We start from the raw sequence: 25598 nt of genomic DNA, 5'->3' as shown, positions 1-25598 counted from the left end.
CGTTAATACTGATGGAGGAACAAGGTGCAAATCAAATCCGAGAGAAGATGATGGTCCTTGAAGGGAAAGCTCCAAACGATCGGATGGTACAGGGAAATCAGGATCTGCCATTGTCGTTTTCAAGAAATCCCATCGCGAGCTATGAATTTCGAATCGCAACCCGAATTATACCGAAAACCTACTATTCAGTCGCACTCAACCTCAAGATGTCTTATCTTTCTATTTCTTATTCCTAATCCTAACCCTCTACCCAATCCCGACAATCTAGGCTTGTTTCAGTGACTTATAATCTGTAGCTCTGATACCAACCTGTGGCACCCTCCAAACCCGGGTCAGAAGTTTGAGGTCCACAACACATACACAATATATAAACCTGTATAAAAATATTATTTTCAATGACCCTGCTTTACATAACCAAGGATCGCAACAGGTTAAAGTATGAAAACAAGCCGCAACCTTAAGTTTTATTACAACATACCAAATCCTAACTAATTTAACTTACAACTAATAATAAAATTATTCTTACAATCTTACTATCTCACTACCGCCATAAGCTCCTGCTAGCTCGATCCAACTCAATCTGGAATCCTAGCTCGTACATTGAACTGGGAAACCTCGCTATCAACCGTATCCTTCTTAACTGTAGAATACATAAAAAGATTCGCAAGAGTGAGCTAACTAGCTCAACAAGTCACAATGACAATAATTGAGGTTAATCAATGATCAAACGAGATGATTCAGAGGAATCAAGTTTATTTCTAAATAATCATTAGACCTGAATATTCATTTTAAGTTTTTAAAACCAAGGTTAGGCTGCTGATCAGTCATGCACTAACCCCCGAGCAAAGCACACAGCACTACTCTAACTACTGGATCCAAGGCACACATTGGCCTAACTTGACCATTGATATGGTCTGACCACGAATCTGGTCCATACATAAAAAAACTATCCAATTCTAAAGCAGTTCAATATGATAAACAATATAATTTGATATAACAAGATCATAATCAATGATGATTAAATACTTGAATAAAATATAAGGAAACTCATGGATATCACAAGGGTATATCAGGGTATGTATAAGAAACGGTTTTCGGTCCGTAAAGGATCAGGTATTAGACAAATAATGATTTTTCAAGGTATAGTTCTTTGATGTTATAAGGAATGGTTGGAGTATAAAAGTTTCTGTGTTTTCAAACAATTTTGTTCCAGTGTTCGGTGTTTGGTAGTTATACATTTGGGGAGTAGTATCATATTTGGGAGGTTTGGTAATTGAAAATCAACAAAGGATGGTTTACAAAGAATAAGGCTTATGGCTCAAGATCAAGAAAATCAGGGTTCAAGATTAAATAGTTTAAAGCACTTGTAATATTAAAACAGGAGTTACTTTGAATATTAGCGACATGTTATGAAACAGTTCAAAAATATTTGCAATATATCTTGAAGAAAAGTTCAGAAGTACTTGCCTTACAGGGCTTTACAACTATTACTGATTAATTCTGAGCCGACTCTGTCGCTCAGGCTTTAACATCCAATCACTAGATCCCATTGGATTCGACTTTGATACTCAAGATTTTCCGTTGAAACTCTATTGAGCTCGTCGACTGACTACTAGGTCATCTCTAGTCCATCGTGCACTTTCAGGTTCCCGATTATAACCTACAGGGTCGAAACACCCTATGTTAGACGTCTATGTATGCTTGACATATCCTCGATACCAATTCTACCCAACGATATTTAAACCCAACTCGTAACACATACATTATTGCAATACAGGCATCAGTTAGGGTTCACGTCCTCAAAATCAATTCGGTGTTCCTTTTCAGAAAATACGTATACTCGTCATTGTATGAAACTAGGGTTATTGGTTTTGGCAAAATGTTTCACTACAACATAAAAATAGGTTTTGCATAAAACATACGTATATGTATTTACTTATACTCGCTTGACATCCCGATAATCCTCGGATACGCTCCCGTATTTCCGTAGTTCGATTTCCCGGAAATCGGACAGCGTTCCCTTTGTTTATCGGACTACCCGTCGACACATCATCGACGTCAAATTAATCATAACAAGATCCAAACCAACTACATTCCAATTTTCACAATTCCACAACCATTCCTATATGAAACTAATTACATGACTCATTTTATTTATTTTATAAAAATTAGGACTCAGAATAAATTCATCACCGTCCACCGTCGGCTCGCCGAGGCTCATCGCCGACGGCGGTAAAATTCGCGGGTACCCGTTGCTTCGGGTTTCCAACACGAATTCCACCGATTAGCTTTTATAATTTCCCGCACATATATCATTTTTTATTATCACGAATATATTCAATCAATTTCCTGCATTAAAATATATAAAAGTTCCCAGTTAATAAACGAATAACTAAGACAATAACACGACGACCAACCAACTGAAACAACACTGCACCAGCCACACGCGTACGCGCCACCACTCACATTACAATTGCACATACATAACTCACACCCACACAACATGCACAATAACATACACACGCAACACACACAATAACGCACATGATACACACAGGGATGTACGTATACAGCAACGCAGGAGTACATCGAAGCCACAACCGGAACAACGGCGTCCGGAAGAAAAAGAAAAGAGGCGGCCAAAGCTCACCTGAATCTGAGAGAAGGATGGAGAAGGAGAGAGAGGGGAAAAGAAAAGAAATGAGTGAATTTGTAGAACGAGAGAGATGAGATCGAGAGAGGAGTGAGGAGAAAGATAATCAAGATGAAAGAGAGAGAGACCTGCGAGACTGAGCAGGGAGAGAAGGCGGTGATACCGCCTTTTTATTTTTATTAAAAAAAATTCCAATCGCTGCCACGTGTATTACAATTCAGTATAAATCAAACACGTGTTCTGGTAATCTTGAGACTGAATTTCTGACTCGTTTTCCTCAATTAATGAATCGAGGTGCACTCAAAAATACACCGAAAAATTCCCGAAATTCTTTTAAAATTCCCGAAATAATTAAAAGTTAATAAAATAAAATCCTCATATTTTTTTAAAACATTTCTGAAACGTGCGACATACACGCAGTCAAAAATTAGCGAACCGAGCTACACTTTAAACAAATTCATAAAATCACGAAAATAGTCTTGAAATGCTACAAATATCCAGGAGTTTATAAAAACATAAATTTTGTAATTTTTAAAATAATTTCTGAAACACAATTTATACCCGCTTTTATCAATTAAACGAAACAACGCGCGGGTGAAATTAATCCCGAAAATTTCGAAAATAATTTCAAAATTCTCAGAATATTATAAACTTAGGAAAATATGAATTTTTTGATTTTTGAATAATTTTGGAATTAAATATGGATTTTACAAATAAACACAATCAGAAAATTATTTAAAGATAAATAATTAATAAAATATTGATTTCTAAATTTTATAAAACCCCAAAAATAACTATTGTAATTATAGAACCATAAAACTAATTTTAGAGATAGTCCAAATATTTACGGATTTAAAACTGTACTAAAATCACCTTTAAAAATAAAACAGAACAATATAACTAAATGTTTAACTACACATTCCAATCCTTTACACCAGTAAATTACAGAAAAAGTAGTATATATCAACACACTGTTGCCAAAACCAAGACATATATTTTATTTAATTAATACATTCCATAATCACATATTTAAATAATTCTAAAATACACGAGTCGTTATATGACTGAATGATTATCAACTGCGTTTATAATGCCTTGTGAGCACAGTCTAGACCCATACCTGATGCAACATCAGGTGGAGCCGTATGGGCTAAGAGCTACGATGAAGCTTATGATTTAATTGAACTGATGGCTGCTAATGAATACCAGAACCCTTCTCAGCGACTACCTCAAGGCAAGGTAGCAGGAATTCTGGAGGTAGATGCAGCTACCGCTATAGCTGCTCAGCTTAAGGCTTTGACGATGAAGGTGGATTCTTTGGCCAATTATGGAGTTAATCAGATTACTAGTGTTTGTGATCTTTGTGTTGGTGCACATGATACGGAGCAATGTGTTATTTCTAGTGAATCAGCTCAGTTTGTAAGTAACTTTCAGAGGTCACAGCAACCAGTTCCAGCCACCTATCATCCCAACAACCGCAATTATCCTAACTTCAGCTGGAGCAACACTCAGAATGCGGTGCAACAACCTTATCAGCAGTATGCAGCAAAGCAAATCAATCCTCTTGGTTTTCAACAACTGTAATATGCACCAAGACAACAACTCCTACTGCAACAATCTAATGCAAAATCTGAATTAGAGGAGTTAAGGCTCATATGCAAGAGCCAAGCGGTTTCTATTCAGACATTGAAGAATCAAATTGGGCAGATTGCCAATGCCTTGCTGAATCGATAACCTGGTACACTCCCTAGTGACACAGAAGTTCCAGGAAAGAAGGAAGCAAAAGAGCAGGTTAAGGCAGTTACATTGAGGTCTAGGAAGGTTGCACACCCCGAAAAATATCAAGCTTCAGAAGCTGAAGTTGTGGCTGAAGAAGATGTGCAGAAGGAAGCAGAAGTGGAAACAAGGAAGAAAACTTTAGAACATACTCCTCCTAAGGGTAATACAGGGGAAAAATAGGTCTATACTCCACCTCCTTTTCCTAAGAGGCTGCAGAAGCAAAAGTTGGATAAGCAGTTTGCTAAGTTTCTGGAGGTGTTCAAGAAACTTCATATTGACATACCATTCGTTGAAGCTCTTGAACAGATGCCTAGCTATGCGAAATTTATGAAAGGTATTATCTCTCGGAAAGTGAAGCTCGACCGTTGCTCTTACGGAGGAATGCAGTGCTGTGCTGCAACAGAAGTTGTCTCCGAAACTGGAAGCTTCACTATTCCTTGCACCATCGAAAACTTTTCGTTCGACTAGTGTTTATGTGATTTGGAAGCTAGCATCAATCTGATGCCTTTTCTGTCTTCAAGAAGTTGAATTTACCTGATCAAAAGCCTACTAATATGTCCTTGCAGTTGGCCGATCATTCTATTACATATCTACGAGGTATTGTGAAGGATATCTTGGTCAAGGTGGACAAACTCATCTTTTCTGCTGACTTTGTAATTCTTGATTTTGAGGAGAATAAAAAGATTCCCGTAATCTTGGGAAGACCTTTCTTGGATGCTAGCCAAACCTTGATTGATGTGTAGAAGGGTGAGCTCATTATGCGAGTACTGGATCAGGATGTGACTTTTAACGTATTCAATGCCATGAAATTCCCTACTGATAATGAGGAGTGCTTAAAAGTGGAATTGGTCGATTCTGTGATTACTTCAAAACTTGATCAGATGTTAAGGTTCGATGCCATAGAGAAGGCCTTGTTGGGTAATTCAGATAGTGAAGATGATGAAGGTGATGAGCAGTTGCAGTATTTGAATGCTTCTCCTTGGAAACGAAGGCTGGATATGCCTTTTGAATCTCTTGGAATGTCAGAACTCAAAAATGATGAGGGGAATCTCAAGCCATCTATTGAGGAAGCTCATACACTCAAGCTCAAACCGTTGCCTGAACATTTGAGGTATACATTTTTAGGTGATGCATCTACTTTGCCTGTTATTATTGCATATGACCTTTCAAGTAGTGATGAGGAAAATCTCTTAAGAATTCTGAGAGAGTTCAAATTGGCAATTGGATGGACTATAGTAGATATCAAGGGAATCATCCCTTCTTATTGCATGCATAAAATTCTGCTAGAAGAAGGAAGCAAGCTAACTGTTGAGCAACAAAGAAGGCTAAATCCGATAATGAAAGAAGTTATGAAGAAGGAAATTCTCAAGTGGCTAGATGCAGGGATCATCTATCCTATTTCTGTAAGTTCTTGGGTGAGTGTAGTTCAGTGTGTGCCAAAGAAAAGAGGTATCACTATGGTCGCTAATGAGAAGAATGAGCTCATTCCCACTCGAACAGTCACGGGGTGGAGAGTTTGCATGGATTACAGGAAGCTGAACAAGGCCACGAGGAAGGATCACTTCCCTCTTCCTTTCAATAATCAGATGCTCCACATGTTGGCTGGACATGAATACTATTATCTTCTGGATGCCTATTCAGGATGTAATCAGATTTGCATCGCTCCAGCAGATCAGGAAAAGACTACCTTCACCTGTCCATTTGGTACTTTTGCCTTCAGAAGAGTTTCGTTTGGTTTGTGTGGTGCACCTGCTACATTTCAAAGATGCATGATGGCTATCTTCTCTAACATGATTGGTCAGAATGTGGAGGTGTTCATGGATGATTTTTGTGTGTTCAGGCATTCTTTCAATGAGTGCTTGCAAAATCTTGGCGCAGTTCTTAAAAGGTGTATTGAGACCAATCTGGTTCTCAACTGGGAGAAATGTCACTTTATGGTGCAACAGGGCATCATTCTTGGGCACAAGGTCTGTAGTAAGGGTCTTGAGGTGGACAAAGCCAAGGCGGGGTCATTGAAAACCTTCCTCCACCAAATTCTGTTAAGGGGATTCGCAGTTTTCTTTATCATGCGGGTTTCGATAGGCGGTTCATCAAGGTCTTCTCTAAATTCTCTGAACCGCAGTGCAATTTATTGGAAAAAGATGTCCCTTTCAAGTTTGATGATGAGTGTCTAGCTTCTTTTGAGAGCTTAAAGAAGAGTTTAATTACGGGCACTTGTCATAACTGCACCTGATTGGAATGAGCCTTTTGAAATGATGTGCGATGCAAGTGACTATGCAGTTGGGGCAGTTCTTGGGCAAATGAAGAACAATATATTTCATGTGGTCTACTATTCTAGTAAGACCCTCAATGGTGCTCAACTGAACTATACTACTACTGAGAAGGAACTCTTAGCCATTGTCTATGGTTTTGAGAAGTTTTGTTCTTATTTGCTTGGGACGAAAGTGACAGTTTTCACTGATCACACTGCTATTCACTATCTCGTCTCGAAGAAGGACTCGAAGCCTAGATTGATTCGGTGGGTTCTTTTACTTCAGGAGCTTGATTTGGAGATCAAGGATAGGAAAGGTACTGTGACTCGCTGATCATTTCTCTCATTTAGAAGATCCAAGTACGACTTCACATGATAAGACATTGATAAATGAGTCTTTTCCCGATGAGCAGTTGTTTGGGGTGCAAGAGGAAGAACCGTGGTTCGCAAAAATTGTTAAGTGGCATTTATATCCACTTAGAATGCTTTTATAAAAGCTCGAATTGGTGTTTTGTACTCAAGTTATTTGTGTATTTGATGTGTTTTTGTAGTATTTTGCATTTCAGGGCATAGATGAAGGAAGGAGGAGATTTAGCATTGTTTTGGTGCTAAATTGGTGTTAACAAGGTGCCTTGGATGATTGCTTGTTGATCGCTATAAAAAACCATCCAATAAAATAGAAGTCGGAATTTTTTCAAGAAGCTTAGCGCACCCGCGCTGTGTTTGTGCACGGCCGCGCTGGGTGGACAGAAGTACAGCGCGCCCGCGCTGGGATAGCGCGCGGTCGTGCTAGGTCGATTCTGCAGTTTCCTGATTCTTGTATGATTTTGACTATTGGAGGCCCAGGATGATACAGCATCCTATATAAAGCCTAAATAAGACGTTTTAAAGGACGTGATACACAGGAGAGACATAACAAGGAGCAAGGAGAAGACGTAAGAAGACCGTATAACACAATTCAACGAAGGCGAAGAGGATCTAGTTTATTCTTGTGATTCTTTGTTTAAGTTATAATCTTGGATGCTAGTTTTCTTATTTGTTGAACCTTATACTCTTATGATCGTACTCTTGTTTATTATTCAATTTTATAAGATCTAGTTTATTATACCATGCTTTCATCGGAACCCACAGTGATGATGAGTTCATTTATGAACTAATCGTTATCGTGGGGTTCCAACGGATTTACTTATGGATTTCAATAGTTAATTTATTTCGATATCTTAGTGTGTGGTGATTGTATGATATCCTAGTATTGGTTGTGCTTATTCATCTTATGAGCGTCGCGAACTTATAAGATAACGGGTTAATCTCTATTGAAATGATAGTGAATATAGAGGTTTAGAACTTGCCATGCTAGCACAGGTTCATGTATTATTATGCATGATTCATAGGTAATTTTAACCATCTTACCTGCCCTATGTAATAACAATAGATAACTTGTGCATTAAACTTTTATGTTGTCAAATTCTATAGACATATAGGGTCTCAACATACTTGGTGTCTATCCAACTCTTATCTCTTTTGTGGATGCTTGGTAGTAAGGTATTCGTACAACGAAAATTGGCGTTTACTAGTTTCGTATTATCTAGATTAGTGTCATGACCATTACATGCTAAGGTTAAGAACAAAAATGCTATTGAATGAAGTAGTAATGAAGTTAGAATCCCATGTTTGTTACATATAAGTAATTCAACCTCAATTCTCTTAGTTAAAGTTTGTTAGTATAATCTCTTAGTTATAAAAAACTTAAATTGTTATTTATCTTAGCATTGACGATAGTCATATCATTGTTGCATAAGTGCATAAATTGAAGTTAACCTAAACCAGTCTCTGTGGGAACGAACTAGAAAGAATTTTATATTACTTGCGAACGCATATACTTGCGTGTAAATTTAGCATGTATTTTTGTCTTAACGGGAATCCTTGTACCAAGATCAACCATGTCTAGCAGATGCCCATTTCTGATTTGATGTTGTTGTAACACACCCATGTTATATGTGTAATAATTCTTCCTTGCATGTAGATGTCCACCATTTATTGGTTTGCAATCATATCTATACTTGCCATGTAATTCCATCTGTTACACGGGACTATTCCATTCCTTTTAAAATCTTTAGAGAATAGACTTTACACAAGAAGAGAATTTGTGTATATAATTTTGGTTGAAAAGTTGTGTAAAGAAAAACAGTGCAACAAAATAATTGAAAGAATCCATAAGTCATTAATTCATAATGGAAGAAGGAAGAATGAATGATGATTTAGATATGAATGAGACAACCATATTTGTACTCAAGATGACCAGTCTTTCGTATTATGGCATACAACACATGATTTGGTGGCGTCCCACCAGACTCTTCGTCATTTTGACAAAGCATACCATAACACTGCTCGTCTCAATTAGGAGAAATGCCTTAAAGGAAGAATAATTTGAAAAGGGATTCAACAACCTTTTCTTCTTTATTGCCTCGTTGAACGGATTAATGAAGAATTTTATACTTATTCAAGGATTAAAAGAATATACGCTATCGAGTTATAGAAAAGAATGATACCGTTGCTCGTCATCCACATTCATCACTATGGTAGTTCGACCATAATCGCGTTCTTTCAAAATTTGTGGTCATAGCTTCTGGCTTCGTTTATGTCATGTAGATAACCATCGATAATATCACGTCTCAACTTCGTCAATATTATTCTTCTCCAATCATCTGGAAGATTCCCCTATTTTCTTCATTCATCCTCGGCTTCGTTTAGGTCAATAAACCTTTTTAAACTTTAACAATTTAGTAAATTCGGTAAATAATGTTTCTACACGATGATTCAATTATTAATATTATTAAACAAGGTTTGCACTTTTTTTCTAAGAAAATTCAAACTTCTCTGTATTAACGGGTCTACTTGGCCTTCTAACCAACAATACTGAGCCTAGATCCATTAATTTTCCAGGTAATTTACTGCTTATAACAGCAAGAAACTCAAGTAGTAATTTTGACAACCAAATTTTTAAAACTCATTTTTATGTAAAGATCTTTTGAAAGTTTATTAAGAAAATGATTTTCGAAAACTTGTTTTAAAATTTTGAAAATCGCACACATGGTCGTCATTACTATATGAGTTGTTTGTTATTCTCATAATCCACTTAATGAGGTACTTAATTAAAGAAATAACCACATAAAAATCCAATCATCTTGATATATCTTCTACTACTCCTCAGGTTCATTTCTCAAACATCAGTCAGCGATAACTCCATTTACCGTTGCATACTATCTTATTCATGATTCTAACTCCAATGCTGACATCTAATACTATCTTTGATGTTCTCATGTCATTCTTGATGTCATAATTACCACCAATTAACACAATTCAACATTTTATCCGTAAATAGGGTCATATCTTCTTGTTAATCTTACCTGTTCCTAATAAGGTAGATATTATTCCATGTGCGGCGTCCGAAAAGTGATAAGAAACTTCTCCCAATGATGGTTCCTTTGAAACTTACAACGTTGGCTCTTCATCGGCTTCAATCAACTCGTTACCTCCAGCCAGGAGCTTGTCCTACTACATAATTCTAAGTTGGATCATACTGAAACTCATTTATATTTTCCTATATGAAGTTCTTACAAGAATCAATCTCCTTTTTCTTTAAAACCACATGAAAAGCAGGGTAACTTACCCGGTCTCCATCGAGCTATCGACTCTTCACAACTATAGGATATGGTAACTCAATATATCTCTAGCGTCAATATAATCGCCTTACACTTCTCTCAACAATATCCTATCTTAATAATCCATATCGGATTCGTTAATCCTAATTCGCACTCAATATGAACTCAAAATGAGTATACTTAGGGTCTTTCCTATCTTATATGGCCTATCACTCCTATCTTACTTTCACATATTCTTATTTCAGCGATCAATAACCTGTTGCTCTGATACCAACTTGTAACATCCCAAATCCGGGGTCAGGATTGAGTGTCACTAAACAATCTTCACATAATATAAACTTGTATATTAAAACAAATATACGGATAACCCCTCAATTCTGGATCGTTTATAGGTTATGGTATGAAACAAGAATCTAACCTTCTAAAATTTATATCAACTAATTGCAATTTTTATTACCTCTTTACTAACTTCCTCGCTTTATTCACTCTGACATCTCCAACTTCTCGCAGCTAGGATTTCTCCAATTTTGCTATCTACTAACAGCTATTCACTTTAATCCACATTCGAAACTGAAAGAAATAAGAATTCACAAAGTAAGAGTGAACCGAAAATGCCCAACAAGTACATAACTGATTTCCAAGTATCAATATCACAAAAATTTCTGGGCATAATTTTTAAATAATTTTGTTTAACATCTCTATTTATTTGAAGTAATTGAGTGAATAAAACATTGGTCGTTATTAGCCCTTAATCATAAATCAAAAGTGATGAGAAATTCCCAGATTCATCTCTTGAATCAGGGTTTTGTCCGATTTTGTAATCATAAAACTTTTCAAGAAGAAATCCCGTTAACGGCGATCAACAATAAATTAGAATGGACACTAGAATCATTATTCGTACTCATACCCTACTGATCAGTCATGATATAGTGCAGATCTATACTCATCTGTATAGATCCATCGAGGTACCCAGACACTATGGCCTTCGTAATTAAGGGTCTGGTCCATCCCCGGCCCATAGGGTCCAGTTCATTTCTGGCCCTCATCATAACCATCCAGTCCGTAGAGTATTTTGATATCAAATCATTTTGATTTCAAAACATCCTGATTCAGGGTTCGCAAATAACCCGGAATAATTGGTATTTGCTCAAGAGATCAATCGATAATAAAGGAACAATAATGAAAGGTACGTGCATAATTAAGAGTAATTGCAGCGAAATATAAAACATTTAACTACTTTGAACTTAGAATATGAAAGAAATACTTGCATTATATCATAAGAAAGTTCGGGAATACTTGCCTTGATATGCTTTAACCACTATTACTCGTTGAATTTGGAGCGACTTGGACGTTCGGCTTTATCGTCTAACCATTAAACTATCCTAGATACGACTCCAACACTCAGGTTCTTCGATTGGAACCTTGTTGAGCTTGACGACTGACCACTAGGCTATTTTTAGCCCAACGTCAACCCTCGGGTCTTCCGACTAGAACCTATAGATTCGAAATACCCTAATTTAGATAATTGTTTATGCTTGACACATCCTTGCTATCAAATATACCCATTCGATATAAAATCCCGACTCGTAATTATACGCATTATTGTTATACACATTGCAACTAGAGTTCACTTATTCAAAACTCGGTTCGATAATCATTTTCAGAAAATACGTACATCGTTCGCTTCGGAAAATAGAGTTATCACGTACTTTATAAAATATTTTATCCCGACACGCTAGTAGGTTTCGTAAAATACTTATTATTATATAAATATATACGTTCGACTAGTAATCCTGATAATCACAGGATATGTCTCCGTAATTTCGAATTTAATTCCCCAAAAATCAGGCGGCATCTCCTCTGTTTATCAGCCTACCCGTTGAAACATAATCGACGTCAATATCCCAATCACAATTCAAAATCAATTCAATCACAACTAAACAATCACAATTCACAATCCAACTAACGATACAACTTTTTAAAAATAATTAATTATTTTTGTTCCAAAAAATAATTTTACACACTAATTTATTTGTTTTATAAATTTAGGACTCAGAATAATTCATCACGGTCCACCGTCGACTCGCCTAGGCTCATCGTCGACGGTGGTAAAATTCGCGGGTACCCAATAAATTCGGGTTTCCAACACGGATTTTACCGATAAAATATTTTCTCGTACGAAAATATATCTTTATATCATGAATAATAATCAAAATATTACAGCAGAAAATAAAATAAAATTTTAAAAAAAATCTCAATTCGGGCAAGACAACACGCGCGTAACAACCACGCGCCACCATCCCCTCGCAGAAAACGAAAAGGGCGACACCACATACACACAGAACATTGCCCACAACACACGCACACACTTAGCACACAACACACATACATAGATACGTATGTATAAATAAATAAAAGAATTAGATTAAATGAATCAGACAATCGAACCAGCCGAATAGATGGGCGGAAGAGGGATTATCGGAAGAAATCACCACCGCCGGAGGAAGAAGAGAAAGCGAAGAAGCACAGGAAAAAGGAAAAAAAACGAGAGAGGAGAGGATTCGATGAACAAGAGATACAAACGAGAGAGAGAGGCTATAGATTGTGTAATGTATTTGTGTCTTATTATTTTTATTATTTTTTTTTTGTAAATTCAGCAATCAACACGTATCAACAGAGTAACAAGGCACTGCCACGTGTCCTCTTTTCAGAACGACAGCCCAATTTTATATCGTCTTTGATCTTTTAACAGTACAACTTTTGAATGAATATTAATCGAAATGATCCAAAAATAGTCATAAAATTTTCTAATAATCCCGAAACTAATAAAATAAAATTGTCATAATTTCTAAACCATTTTTGACTCGCGATTCGTTTTTGAATTTCTATACGTGCAATTAAGTTTCCTTTTTCAAAAAATCGGGGATACTCATACCCGCATTTAACGATTTAACGAACAAACGTGCGGGTGAATTTAATCCGAGAAATTTCAGAATTAATTTTAAAATTCTCAAAATATTCCAAATTTAATAAAATATGATTTTTGTAATTTTTGAAGTATTCTGGAATTTAATACGGAATTTACACTTAAATGCAATCAGGAAATCATTTAGGGCTAAATAATTAATGAAATATTGTTTTCTAAATTTTATAATTCCCTATAAATAATCATTGAAATTATAAAGTCATAAAAATAATTTTAAGGATAATCCCAATATTTATGGAAATAAATTTTCATAAAATCACTTTTAAAAACTACAATTATAATTAGATACCAGATTTGGATAATTATCAAAACAGAGCTTCTTATAAAACACCTTGTGAGAAAATTATTTAAAATATCCCGTCTTTCGAGAATACGGGTTTTATTGATCTACCGAAATGACTATCGTATCAAAAATTTTGCGCAGGGACTCGTACGGGTCAAACCGTTCCCCAGATCAAAAAAAGTAAAATACGCGAAATGTTCAGAATAATCAGATTAGGTTAGGAAGTAGTTTTTCGAAGAGTTTCGGGTTATAAAAACGCAAAAACGGTTGTAGTTACACGATTCCCGGTTTTATAAAATAGTTTTATAATTACTCAAAAAATAATTATTAATCCATAAATCTTTATAAAATCATATAACAACCTAAAATATCCAGAAAAATATCAAAATTATCTATAGTTTATTATGAACAATTAAAAATTAAAATACCCTAATTATATCACATATAAACATCCAAACATCAATTTCAATCATCAAATAATTTTCCAAAAAATCTCATAAATCACATAACAATTATTTATTGATAAAATAATTACACGATATTTCCCGGATATTACAGTGGAGACGATGGTGGTGGAGGTGATTTGTGGCGGAGATGATTTGTGGAGAGAGATGTGCCAGAGACGAGAGAGATGTGAGAAGAGAGAGACGAGAGAGGTGGTTTTTAGTTTTTACTTTTCGTCTGAAGGGGTAAATAATTGGGACGGGGGAATTTGACAAAATTTCACTAAGGTGGAAACAAAATGAAGGAATATGCCGTCATTTTTAGGTAACTTTAGATATCGGTTGTTAAATAAACGATGTCTACAAAACACGTAGACATCGAATATACGAGATGGTGTTAAAATTTATTTTGACATCAGTGTCATCAGTAACCGATATCTAATATATAATATCTATTATACTTTTTCCTGTAGTGTGAATTCGTAGTTCAACTAGATGCCACGTCATTTTTCCGTTAGTCAATTTAACGAGACTAATGACATAAACCTATTTGAAATAATTTTATTATTCAAGAGTTTGGCCTGAATTTTTTTTGGCCAGGTAACCCATGATATTCTACAAGAATTAACTCATTTACCCTAATTAATAATTTTATATTTTTTTAATCTTTCTAAGGGGTCATAATTTATTACCTTGCTAAATATTGAATGTGTGATATTTTGTAATGCTTAAAAAAATAAATAGGCATTTTTGCATTACAAATATAAAAATTCATATTAGCAAAAAATAAAAGAACATAGTACAATATTTATCATATAATGCTATTGAGATGCCGAGTTATAAAAATAAAAAGACTATAGCGAATCGAACCCACGACTGCAAATCTTAAAACGTAAAGGCTGACACTATAAATAGATCGCAAGAGGCCTCAAACAGTGACCGTCTGCCTCTCTTTATATTAGCCGCAACAATTTATTAGGGTTTGACAGAGTGAGAACGAGCTAATCCAATTTCAAACCAATCAACATGAGGGCCAAGGTAAATTCCTCTATCCAATCCTAATCCACTCTTTACATTTCTCCAATTACTTGATCATTATTTTTATGTCTTTGTTTTTATTTTCATATGATTTGATTTGATTGTAAAGTATGTTATGTATGTATTAACAGTGGAAGAAGAAGAGAATGAGGAGGTTGAAGAGGAAGCGTCGAAAGATGAGACAGAGATCCAAGTAGATTGATTGATGATTATGATTACGATGATGAATATGATTCTCTCTGTCTTCTGTCTCCTTTCTTAGGGTTCCATTGCCCTTTAAATTTCAGTGTTGTTTCCAGTTTTATTACAATCTATTTCTGTTTCTCAATGTTTTCGAACTTCCGTGTTTCGTCTTTACTAATCAATGGAGCTTTATTTGCCTGGATATTATTTTAGCTTTTTAATTTTATTGCCTGGATATTATTTTAGCTTTTTATTGCCTGGATATTTTGTTCTTTTATACCTTGTCTCTTATTTTATTTTTTTGGAATTTATGTATTTATTAGAAATTGGAATGATTGTGATTTGTGGGTGAAAACGGGGGTACCTAGCGGAATTATTCCTGATTGTTGTATTTGTTAATTGTTATTATAATTTACAAGTTAAAGTAATTCTCAGCGAGGTTTGGTACTATAATTGTAAGATCAAATTGACATTATTAATTTTCTTTTACAAGTCAAGAGCTAGTTATATACCAAGGTACTTTAATTTGGACGTTAACAGAATCAGGTAAGTGGATAGGTTGCTTTTACCTATGGTGATTGTGAATCGGAAGTTGTGGTTTCCTTTGAATATATTATACACTAGCATTGGTTGTGTTTAGGCGTCTCTTGAATTGATCTTTTATCTTTGCCTCTATGAAACCTTTTTTGTATACATTTTTGCAATGCATAAAATTTTAGCCAGTTTCTGTGAGTTTTTGAATGTCTCCAAGTTGATTTAAATTCAGAATGCCCTGATCAATTCTTGTGCAGTATGAACTTAACTAGTACTAACTGTCTGATGTTGATCGTGAAATGACATTTTCTTTTAAGGAAATGGAAGATTTTATTAATTAAGTGGCATTGTATTTTTAAGCTCTGCTTGTGCTGTAGTGGTTAATGCCTTCTCCTGATTTCTGAATAACATATTGACGCAAATACTTGTGTTTCTTCCTTATATAATATTCTAACAGACCAAGTTCTTTGATAAACATTGTCATGCTTACATGAAACTAAAATTGTAATTCTTTGTGGTTTTCTTTATGAAATGAGTTGGAAAAATGGCTCAAGATAATTTCTAATCAATGTATTAACATAGAGAACTTAGAAAACAACTAATGCACGATGAAATATACATAACAAAACCTTATTGTAAAAATTTAAAACTGTATACCCTGCTGCATTTTCTTTTAGGTAGCAGATACTGGCTTATATACTTTATGAGCAATTAGCCTCCACATTGTCCTAACCAAGCTTCTCTCTTCCATCTCTCCTGTCAGTTGCTCTTTCTCTTCTCCTGATCAAACTCTAGCATTACAAAACCTATTTCCACAAGTATCCGTGTCGGACACTCGACACTCGGACATGAGTATGGACACTCCAAAACCTATTTCAGGCAAAAAAAATGTAAAATTTTCAATATATCGTCGTCGAGTCAGACGTTGGGACATGTATCGTTTTTAGCCGAGTCCGGGTAACATATTAAGCATCTGTTCCCTACCCAGGTTTCACCTCTAGGCGATATCTTTGGTTTACAATTTATTAACTTTTTACCCCAGGAACATTCTCCTTGTGCAAAAGAGGGCAGTACTTCCAATTTATTAAGCATCTGTTACCTATTTCCAAGCACGGCCAGCAACAGGAACATTCTCCTTGTGCAAAAGAGGGCAGTACTTGAGTGAGCTGGTTGCACCACCGAAGAAGTCTTTGTGGAGAGACCAGTAATGCTGGTGCTAGTAAGAGACCACTACTGTACCCTGTCCAACGGGATTTATAAGAGTGGCATCTTTCTTTTGTGTCTTTATTCATACATTTATATCCGTTGAATTTTATTGGAGTTTTGTCTAACCAGGCAAGAAAAAGGGTAATTACTGGTTAGAGTTTTTTAACCTATATAATAGGGAGTGGGGCGATTGAGGTCCTAATGTGCTCCCAAATTTTTTGTTAAAGGAAAGAAGAGAAAAGAAAATAAATGGAGATAAAGAGATTTTTTCATTATGTTCCCGGGTTTTTTGTTGTAAAGGAGAATAAGAGACAACCTTTTGAAATTGAATGTGAGTGCTTCTGTCTCAATCTTTTCATTCTTGGGAAGAAACTTTCATAGTGAAAAGTTTATCTCTCAATTTTTTGTCTTTTCTCATGAAATTCGGGAGTACATTTTAAAAACAAAATTTTAATTTTTTTATTTTCCATTCTCTTCTCTTCTTTACGGTTTTATAACTTGGGAAAACATGTTTTCTTCTATTCTTTCCGAATAACTCGGGAACTGCTAACATGAATGAACAATTTAAACTTTTGCAGGTCAAACCACCCATTCAGAGATGGTATATTACATATTCCGTTGTTTCCTATGCTCATTTTCTTCCTGAATCTCATAAAAAAGAAATTTGCGGTCACTCATTTTTGTTTCAAATTTTATCTGACTTCTATTTACTAGCGTCATTCTTGTTTTTTGCAAGCTTTTGTTCAGCCTCATTCACTAGTTACAACATTGCAACTGCCAATTTGAAAAATTAGAACTGGGACTACTTGTAGCATAAAAACGTGCAAATGACAAAACTAAATGTAATTTGTTTTTTTGTTTGGGCTCAGAAATTCAATTATAGTCGAGAGGAGTTTAATCTCAGGGAAGTTTACTGTCACCGGTTAAATATAATCGCCGATACAAGTTGAAGCATAGGAAACAAATTACTTAGAAATGAATGTTATCCTTGGATTCTGGACGAAAAAGCCCTCCCTGAGGCACGACAAACCCCCACAAAGGCTGCATTTGCATGTATCATGACAACCAGAGTAATGACTATAAATATGTAAATATGTAAAAGAGTGGCACGCAGGGGTTTACACACAAACCGCTCCAACCGATCAATCGCTCGCAACTGAACCGCATTTGCGGATAATCGCGAAACGCGGGTGTTTGTGGATATAAATTTTAAAAACCGCTCATTCGCGGTTTGGATGCGGTTTTAAATTCTTGAAAATCGCAAAATCGCAACCGCAACTCGCAACATATATTTATAATAAAATATATTTCCAAAAATGTAGTTGATATCATATAAATTAATAAGTATACACATTTATTAACTAATCTTAGGTTAATGTTAAGACTTCGTTCATAAGATTTACGATCATTATAATATATATAACGAAACAAATGAAAAATGTAATAAACATGTAATTTTTTTTATCCGTTTCTTTTTTCTTCTCTCTTGCCTCCACATTTTTGTGTGTTTTTAATATCCTTACTCCACACGGAGAATTAGTTTATATTTTATTTTTGAATGTAATTTATCACGTAACTTAAACTTCAATTTATTAATATTTTGAATTTATTTTTTTGCAAATTATTAATTATTTTAAAATAAGTGGTTGAGCCGCAAACCAATCCGCCATAACCGCAAATTCGCAACCGCAATTGACGCGGTTAACCGCAACCGTATTTGCGATTGCGGATGACAATTTTCTAAAACCGCTCTTCGCGGTTTGGTTCAACTTTTATCCCAAAACCGATCTGATCCGAACCGTGTACACGCCTGGTGGCAGGGCAACTGACTCTAATCTTTGTTATCAATTTTTAATGACTTACACTCCTAGAGTACATACCCTCACAAAAAAAGTCACTTTTAGTTAAAATTATAGCCTTAATGTAGCTTTTATTAGTGTTTTAATGTAGCTTTTACTTGTGTAAGTTTTATATTTTTAAAATTATTCCACTTAATTATGGTAATATATTTATGTATTTTTAATGTGTTAATTATTGAGATTAAAAGTTTTTCTAAATGATAAAGATTTCTTGGCTAGTATATTTTAGGAAAGTTTTATGTCAAATGATTTTTAAGCTTTTAAAAGTATAGTAGTTTTATTATCTATTTAATGCTCTTTAATAATACTTTTATTAAATATGTTACCTTTTTTGAATGAATCTTTATATTTTATTAATTAACGTTTATTTAATTATATCAGTTTTTGACTTGAGAAACGTTTTTAAATTGTGTTGTTATTATGCTTTTAAGAATTTTAAGGGTCATTAAGTTTCAAAATAAATGGACTTTAAAAATCAATTTATAGAATGTTGTGTCATGTGAGGTGACTTATTTGTGTCAATACGGGAGTGCCATATATGATGGTTTTGAACATTTTTTTGGTTTTATGAGTCTTTAATAACTGATTGTATCATAAGAACTTTGTGTCTAACCAAATACATCGTTTGGTTAGATTTTATTTTATTTTAATATCGTATTATATGTAGATTTGTTTTTAATATTTTAATATATTTTTCTTGTTTCATTTGTTCTTATTTTCAGGATATTTGAAAAAGATTCTATTTTGTTTCTTTTTTTCAAAAGGAACTTGGAGTCCAAAACAAGGGATATAGTTTCAAATTGATGATAGGAGAGATTCTTACAATTATCGAAAGATACTGGTTATTATTAGTTTTTGTATTAAATTTGAGTTACAGAAAACACTCTTTTTCCTCCCTTCCCATACGGTTTTACTTTTACGAGGTTTTAACGAGACCTTTTTGTGGGTTATCTATTTTATACATTAAGGTTTTATTGTCTAAACGTCAGGAGGCAACTTGCGTGCCTTTCAATTAGATGATGAATTTTGTGATTGAAAGATATACTTTTTTGTATTTCAAAATTTTATCAATCAAAGTATTTCATTCTTAACAAAAAAAAACAATACATTCAGTAACAAGTTACTTACAAGCCTAATCTCCTTGCATTTTTCTACTTGTTGGGTAAAATCCGCTGGATAATCATTTTATAATGTCCATAGAATCTCTGCTGGCCCTCTGCCTTGCAGCATCAGCCATCTCCAGCCTCTCACTTTCCGGCATCCTCAAAATTTGCAATATAGCATCAGTATATTCTTCTACACGTTGAGCTAGAAATCCTATTTGTTTTCCATCTTCTGGCGATATGATGTCCATTTTTGGTCCGGCCGAGTTATAGCTGTACATATATGGGTTACAAATGTCAATATACGCAATACTATTCGTGTGCAAGGACATTGTAGATTTTTAGTACTCCTTTGTGAGGCATACAGATAGTATGATTTGTGTCGGAAACAAATACCTTTTAAACTCGTCATTAGGAAATAGTATGTACATAGAAAAGTATATTTACTAGACAATCATCATTGCTTCATTTGCTTGCAGACAGAAAAGCAATACAAAGAAGTTGAGGGGAAGAAACTACCAATTGGAATTGCTCCCGCTGCCATGTATTCTACAATACTAATTCCAAAATGTTCATCAGTCATTGCATGAAGTCCTGCAACTGCGGCGCCTAGAACTTGAACTAAATCTCTGCACAGTTAATGATTAAAATTCAATAATTTCAATCCTTAAAGGACAACTTTGATACGTTTAGCGGCATACACAAGCATCTTTGAAACAGAAGGACACTACATATTGGTGTGATCTACAAATTGAATTGCAGAATGCCAAGACGAATAATGTTTTCTACAGTTTGTCTCAAGAACTCAAGCCTATGGGCTTCCTCGCAATCTAAAGGAATATCTAAATGGCAACTTAACAAGCTATTAAGTCCCCCTTTCCCTCTTAAATATCATACTTCCTTTTAGAACGGATTCACGACAAAGTAGTTCCTGTTTTATAAAGAGAACTCCTTGCTATGAGAGTCTACAACCATGAGTATGAATTCAGAAATGTAGGTCTAATTATGAAAATCCTAATTCCGTAACTAGTTTCTTTATTCAAGTACACCTTGTAAAAGTTCCTACTGTATTATATATAGCTGGTTAGAAGTACCACTGCCCACCGGCACGTTGCAAGAATTATAGGTACATTGACTAAAGTACATCATTCATTTACATCAACAAGAGCAAAGAATTCTAAATGTACATACCTATATGTGACATTCTTGTACAATTCCATACAATCATCAACCTTCAATTCTATAGCTTGATCTCTTAATTTCTGCAGTCTCATTTCATCTGCCTCGTTGCATTGCGACAACTACCAATAAACCGGAGAATGGGCTTAGCCAATGTTGAATCCAAACTCTTTATGGCAACTGCAAATGCTTCAAGTTTAAGACCGTGTGCCTAAAAAATAGTAACCAGAGTTTAGGTAATCATGTTTAGTGTCTAAAGCTAGAGGACCGTGTATATATAGTCTCTAACTGGCTACCTTCTCTGGACGAAATTGAGCCACAGAAATAACTTTTGGAGGTATTGCTGGACTCCCCAGCACCCAAGTAAATATCATCACCACCATGTAAAGTAATAAAGCATATTATGGAGTGTAAACTGTGTGTGCACGTCTTAAATACCAGGATATGGATGAACAAGACTTGATATTAAAGTCAACATAAAACCTGAAGCCCTGAGGTATTACAAGGGGGATAGACGCGGAATATACGATCTGAAATTCCCCACAGCTAATTAATACGAGCTTGTGTCCATGAAGAATTAACCATCACAAGGTGTGCATAAGAGCCTACGATCCCACAAAGCCAGCTAAATAACGTGTAACAGATGACTTTGAAACGGGACAGCGGAACAGTCATTGAGGTCATGTATGAACTTCACATGCAAGCAGTAATAATATATTCTGGAACTTAATTATACTTAACAGTACAAATTATAAGCACAGTCATACTACAGCTATTATGAATAAATAAAATCTACTCAGAGAGAAGAAGTAAATCATGGAAAGAGAAAGAAGAACGAGAAAGGATGATTACTAGAATTGTTGCTTAGTGAATACACATCTTCTCTTGGTTTGCAAGAGATCGAGTTTTGACTCTCAGTGGAGGTTGGATGTGTGAATATTTGAATTTCGGTAACTGAACATCACCAGCATCAACAACGGGAAAAAAAGGTATACGAGAAGAAGGAAAACATACTGCCACTCTGACTGCCTAAGGAAAGGGCAATACATTAGGGCAGTCTCAGCATATTTCCCACATTACAAATATAATCACGTCTTACATTTTTGAAGAAACAAAAAATTAATAAGGATCGACTCGTAACCTGTTTCTCTATTTTTCGAATAGGTTACATTATGTGTCACTTGGAAGAACACCTCGCACCTAAGCAGGGAAGGTTTGCACCTCTTTTAAGCTGTTGTGTAAAGCGAGGCATTATTTCCTTCTGTCTAGGCACAGGGTCTGGGCTGATACAGAAGGGGGCTCAGGGTGATTGAGCCCACCCCTAGCCTCAAAAATCTTAATATTAATGTTACAAATTTAAGATAAGTTGTACTTCAGCCCGCTCAATTAAAATTTCAGACCACCTACTTTGAAGACTACTTGATGCTTATAATTTTTTTCCTATAAGTGAAGCCCCTCTCTCCCCAAATTCCTGGAGCTGCCACAGCCTAGGCAAGAACCATGTGTTGCACGAGGTGCTCCTCTTTTAAGTTGTTGCACGAAGCGAGGCATTGTTGCCTTGCGCTTAGGCATGAGCATTCTTTAACTATGAATAGAAGTGAACAAAAAATGATTGAACATTTAATTGCTAGACATTCCAAAATAGAAGCAATTCCAGAACTAATGAACAAAATTTTGCAAAATATATAGACAAACATGTAGCTAAAATACATAACTAAAAGTTCATGGTTAAGATTTGAATACATAACTAAAAGTTCATGGTTAAGATTTGAAGGAATCACGGGGCTTAAAATATAAGGTGTTGAACACCATTTAGACCCTCTGTCCCTTTACTTACACAAGTAATAGAAGTGATTAAATAATGTGAGTACAAGGTAAGATGTCGAAAGGTTTAGAGATGACTATATATGTTAGGTCAATATTTTCAGGCATCAGATCCTAGCTTTATACAAACTTCATTAGCATACACTTTATTCATAGTAAGATGAAAACATAAGCTGTATAGATGATCGCAAGAAAATTCAGAATGCATATTAATAAATTCTTTATTGTAAAAAGGCTAAATGACCCTTGTATTGACACTTTGGTCATTCACAATTCAAATATATGAAGTGGATCCTCCCTTAACCACAGTTTTGTGGTATGATTTCTAAAGAATTTCTGAACATAATTTTTAACAACTAAACGTACATGGGATTGGTCCATAGGTGTTTTTAGACATTTTCGTGATCACTTATGGTGCATCAGAAAATTCAGAATACAAACCTTTTAGCAACCACAGGATCATTACTGTACATTGAAATACCTGCCTCGACACGAGATAGCATGTCCAAACTAATTGTTGGGTAATGCGTGTAGCATACATATAACCTTGCAACCAAACATCCTCGCAACAAGATATGCAAAAGCATATCCACTTTATCAAAATAATATATAGGAACCAATTTGCACAAGGCTTCCCATGAAAGAAAAACTGAACCAAAACTTTGACTGATCATTGTAAAGCGGGTATATGTGGTATCTTGAATCCACTTCATTTTGTTTAGATGTACCACCTGATATAAGAGAAGTAAGCTACGTGAAAAGGATGAAAAGGATGTATGTTTACAGTTTACACCATTAGTCACCCATAGCATCCGCTACAACTTACATTCTACAACTAAGGGTTAAATCCTGAACTCGACTTGATAGACCATTTCACAACAAACTTAACTAAGAAACAGATGCAATTTGCTACAGTTTTTATATAGAAGGGGACACTTAATTTTAACTAGTGACGAGACTACCTACAGTGTGACTGCACAATTATTTTTCTCCAAATGTAGACATTTTCATTACCAATAAAATTGCTAACTTCTTTCCTGGTAGGATAATACATAAGAGACAGATTCGAGACTTAGTTACTAATTAAGGACCGAAATTCATCCAATGTGTCATACTTGAAGCATCTTCTGTACGCTAGTCAAAGCAATTTTCAATTTAAATTATTCAGTTTCAGCAGTCAACCACTAAAGTTTCTTTGGGCATCATCGACAAAAATGCATCCTCGACCAAACAAAGAGCCAATGATTGGCAAGTTCTCAGCCCTGTCTCTAAATTAGTCCGACATAACAGCAAAAAGACTTACAGTGTAACCACTGAAATAACAGTATAACATTTATATTGTTAATACAAATTGCTACTACTATAAACAGCAATTATATTTATTTATCAGGCAGATAGAACACAACATACAAACATACTCGCACTTATAGCGGTGGATACAAAAATTTATAAATGGTGTGTCACCGATGAATGATTAAGAATTAGACGCGCGTAAAAAACTTTTTACTGAGGCTAAAATGCTACATAATAACACTTATCTAATCACACAATCCCAAAACAAAATCCCAAACTAACTAAATACAATCCCAAATTAACTAACTGAGACTTATCAAATCACAAATTAACAAGCTAGCGAAAATAGAAAAAGAGTAAAGTAAAACATCTATTTGACAATTCGAAAAACAACTTGTCAACACTAGTATACTCTTGTTTTTCATTGATATGACCAACAAATGAGATGATTTTGGAATAAAAGTTGTACTTGTAGAACAAAATGAGACTTTTGTTATGCAGAAGTAGGAAAATAGTGATAGAGAATGGAGCCCAAGCCTAATCCGTATAAGCCGTAAAAAAAGAAATAATTTCCTTGAAAATAATGGTGTGTCAAGTGACACACCAAGCTGTTGTAAAACTCACTAACAAGTATAGCAACATAGAGGCAAGTGTATAAAGAATTTAACAAGTTTAGGCCAAGACCACAGTTAACAAAACAAAACATGCAGGTAAACAAAATCAGTAACTGAAATAACGAAGAGAGAAAGAAAGATGTACCCGAAACCATAGCTTTCAACAGTGACTGAAATAAAGGTTTACAGATACAAAATGCCAAGAAAATAATCACAGCTGAATCACCAGGCCTTGCTCGAAGTCCTGGCTGCTCTTGAAGAGATTATTGCCCCCTACCTGCTGCGTTTGAGATGTACGCAATATCTCAACCAGGATAAAACAGCTCGGAGTTTATGTTAACAGCAGCAACAAAACCTCCACTTCGACCAGCACCTCAGTCGCCGGAAAATATCAGCACTTCAGGACTTATGGGAGAGAAATGCAGAGAGGTTGAAGAGAAGAGATGAGAATGTAGTGTGTTGTATTCATTCAGTTTAGCCTCTATTTATAGGAGAGGAAAAATGAAACTGTCCACACACTTAATGTCTGAATTAAACTGCTCCATTAATGAAAAAATCAAAACTGATCAGATTTTGAATTCATAAATGAAAAAAAATCAAAACTGAACAGCTTTTGAATTTAAATTATTTGTAACAGCTTTTCACATTAACACCCACATTATTATCAGAACTTAAGTTAAGTTCTGATTCGACTCATCAGTACTTAAG

At 35.0% G+C, this 25598-nt stretch overlaps 1 long non-coding RNA gene and 1 pseudogene across 2 annotated transcripts; one reads left to right on the top strand and one right to left on the bottom strand.

The window, feature by feature from the left end:
- The first annotated feature begins 14896 nt into the window (after nucleotides 1-14896).
- Nucleotides 14897-16869, top strand: LOC141724462 (uncharacterized). Of its 2 annotated transcripts, XR_012576703.1 has the most exons (3): nucleotides 14926-15095; nucleotides 15227-16769; nucleotides 16855-16869. It is a non-coding gene; the product is annotated as an uncharacterized LOC141724462 (long non-coding RNA). The 2 variants fall into 2 exon arrangements; XR_012576702.1 differs by lacking the exon at nucleotides 16855-16869 and having other exon boundaries at nucleotides 14897-15095; nucleotides 15227-15480.
- Nucleotides 16870-19990: 3121 nt separating this feature from the next.
- LOC141724461 (GDP-Man:Man(3)GlcNAc(2)-PP-Dol alpha-1,2-mannosyltransferase-like) lies at nucleotides 19991-24664 on the bottom strand (annotated as a pseudogene).
- Between the last annotated feature and the right edge of the window lie 934 nt (nucleotides 24665-25598).

The sequence above is a fragment of the Apium graveolens genome, chromosome 5 (genome assembly GCF_009905375.1).
Source record: "Apium graveolens cultivar Ventura chromosome 5, ASM990537v1, whole genome shotgun sequence".
NCBI classification, from domain to species: Eukaryota; Viridiplantae; Streptophyta; class Magnoliopsida; order Apiales; family Apiaceae; genus Apium; species Apium graveolens.
The sequence above is the reverse complement of the archived record's forward strand: the minus strand, read 5'-3'. Positions and strand labels throughout refer to the sequence as shown.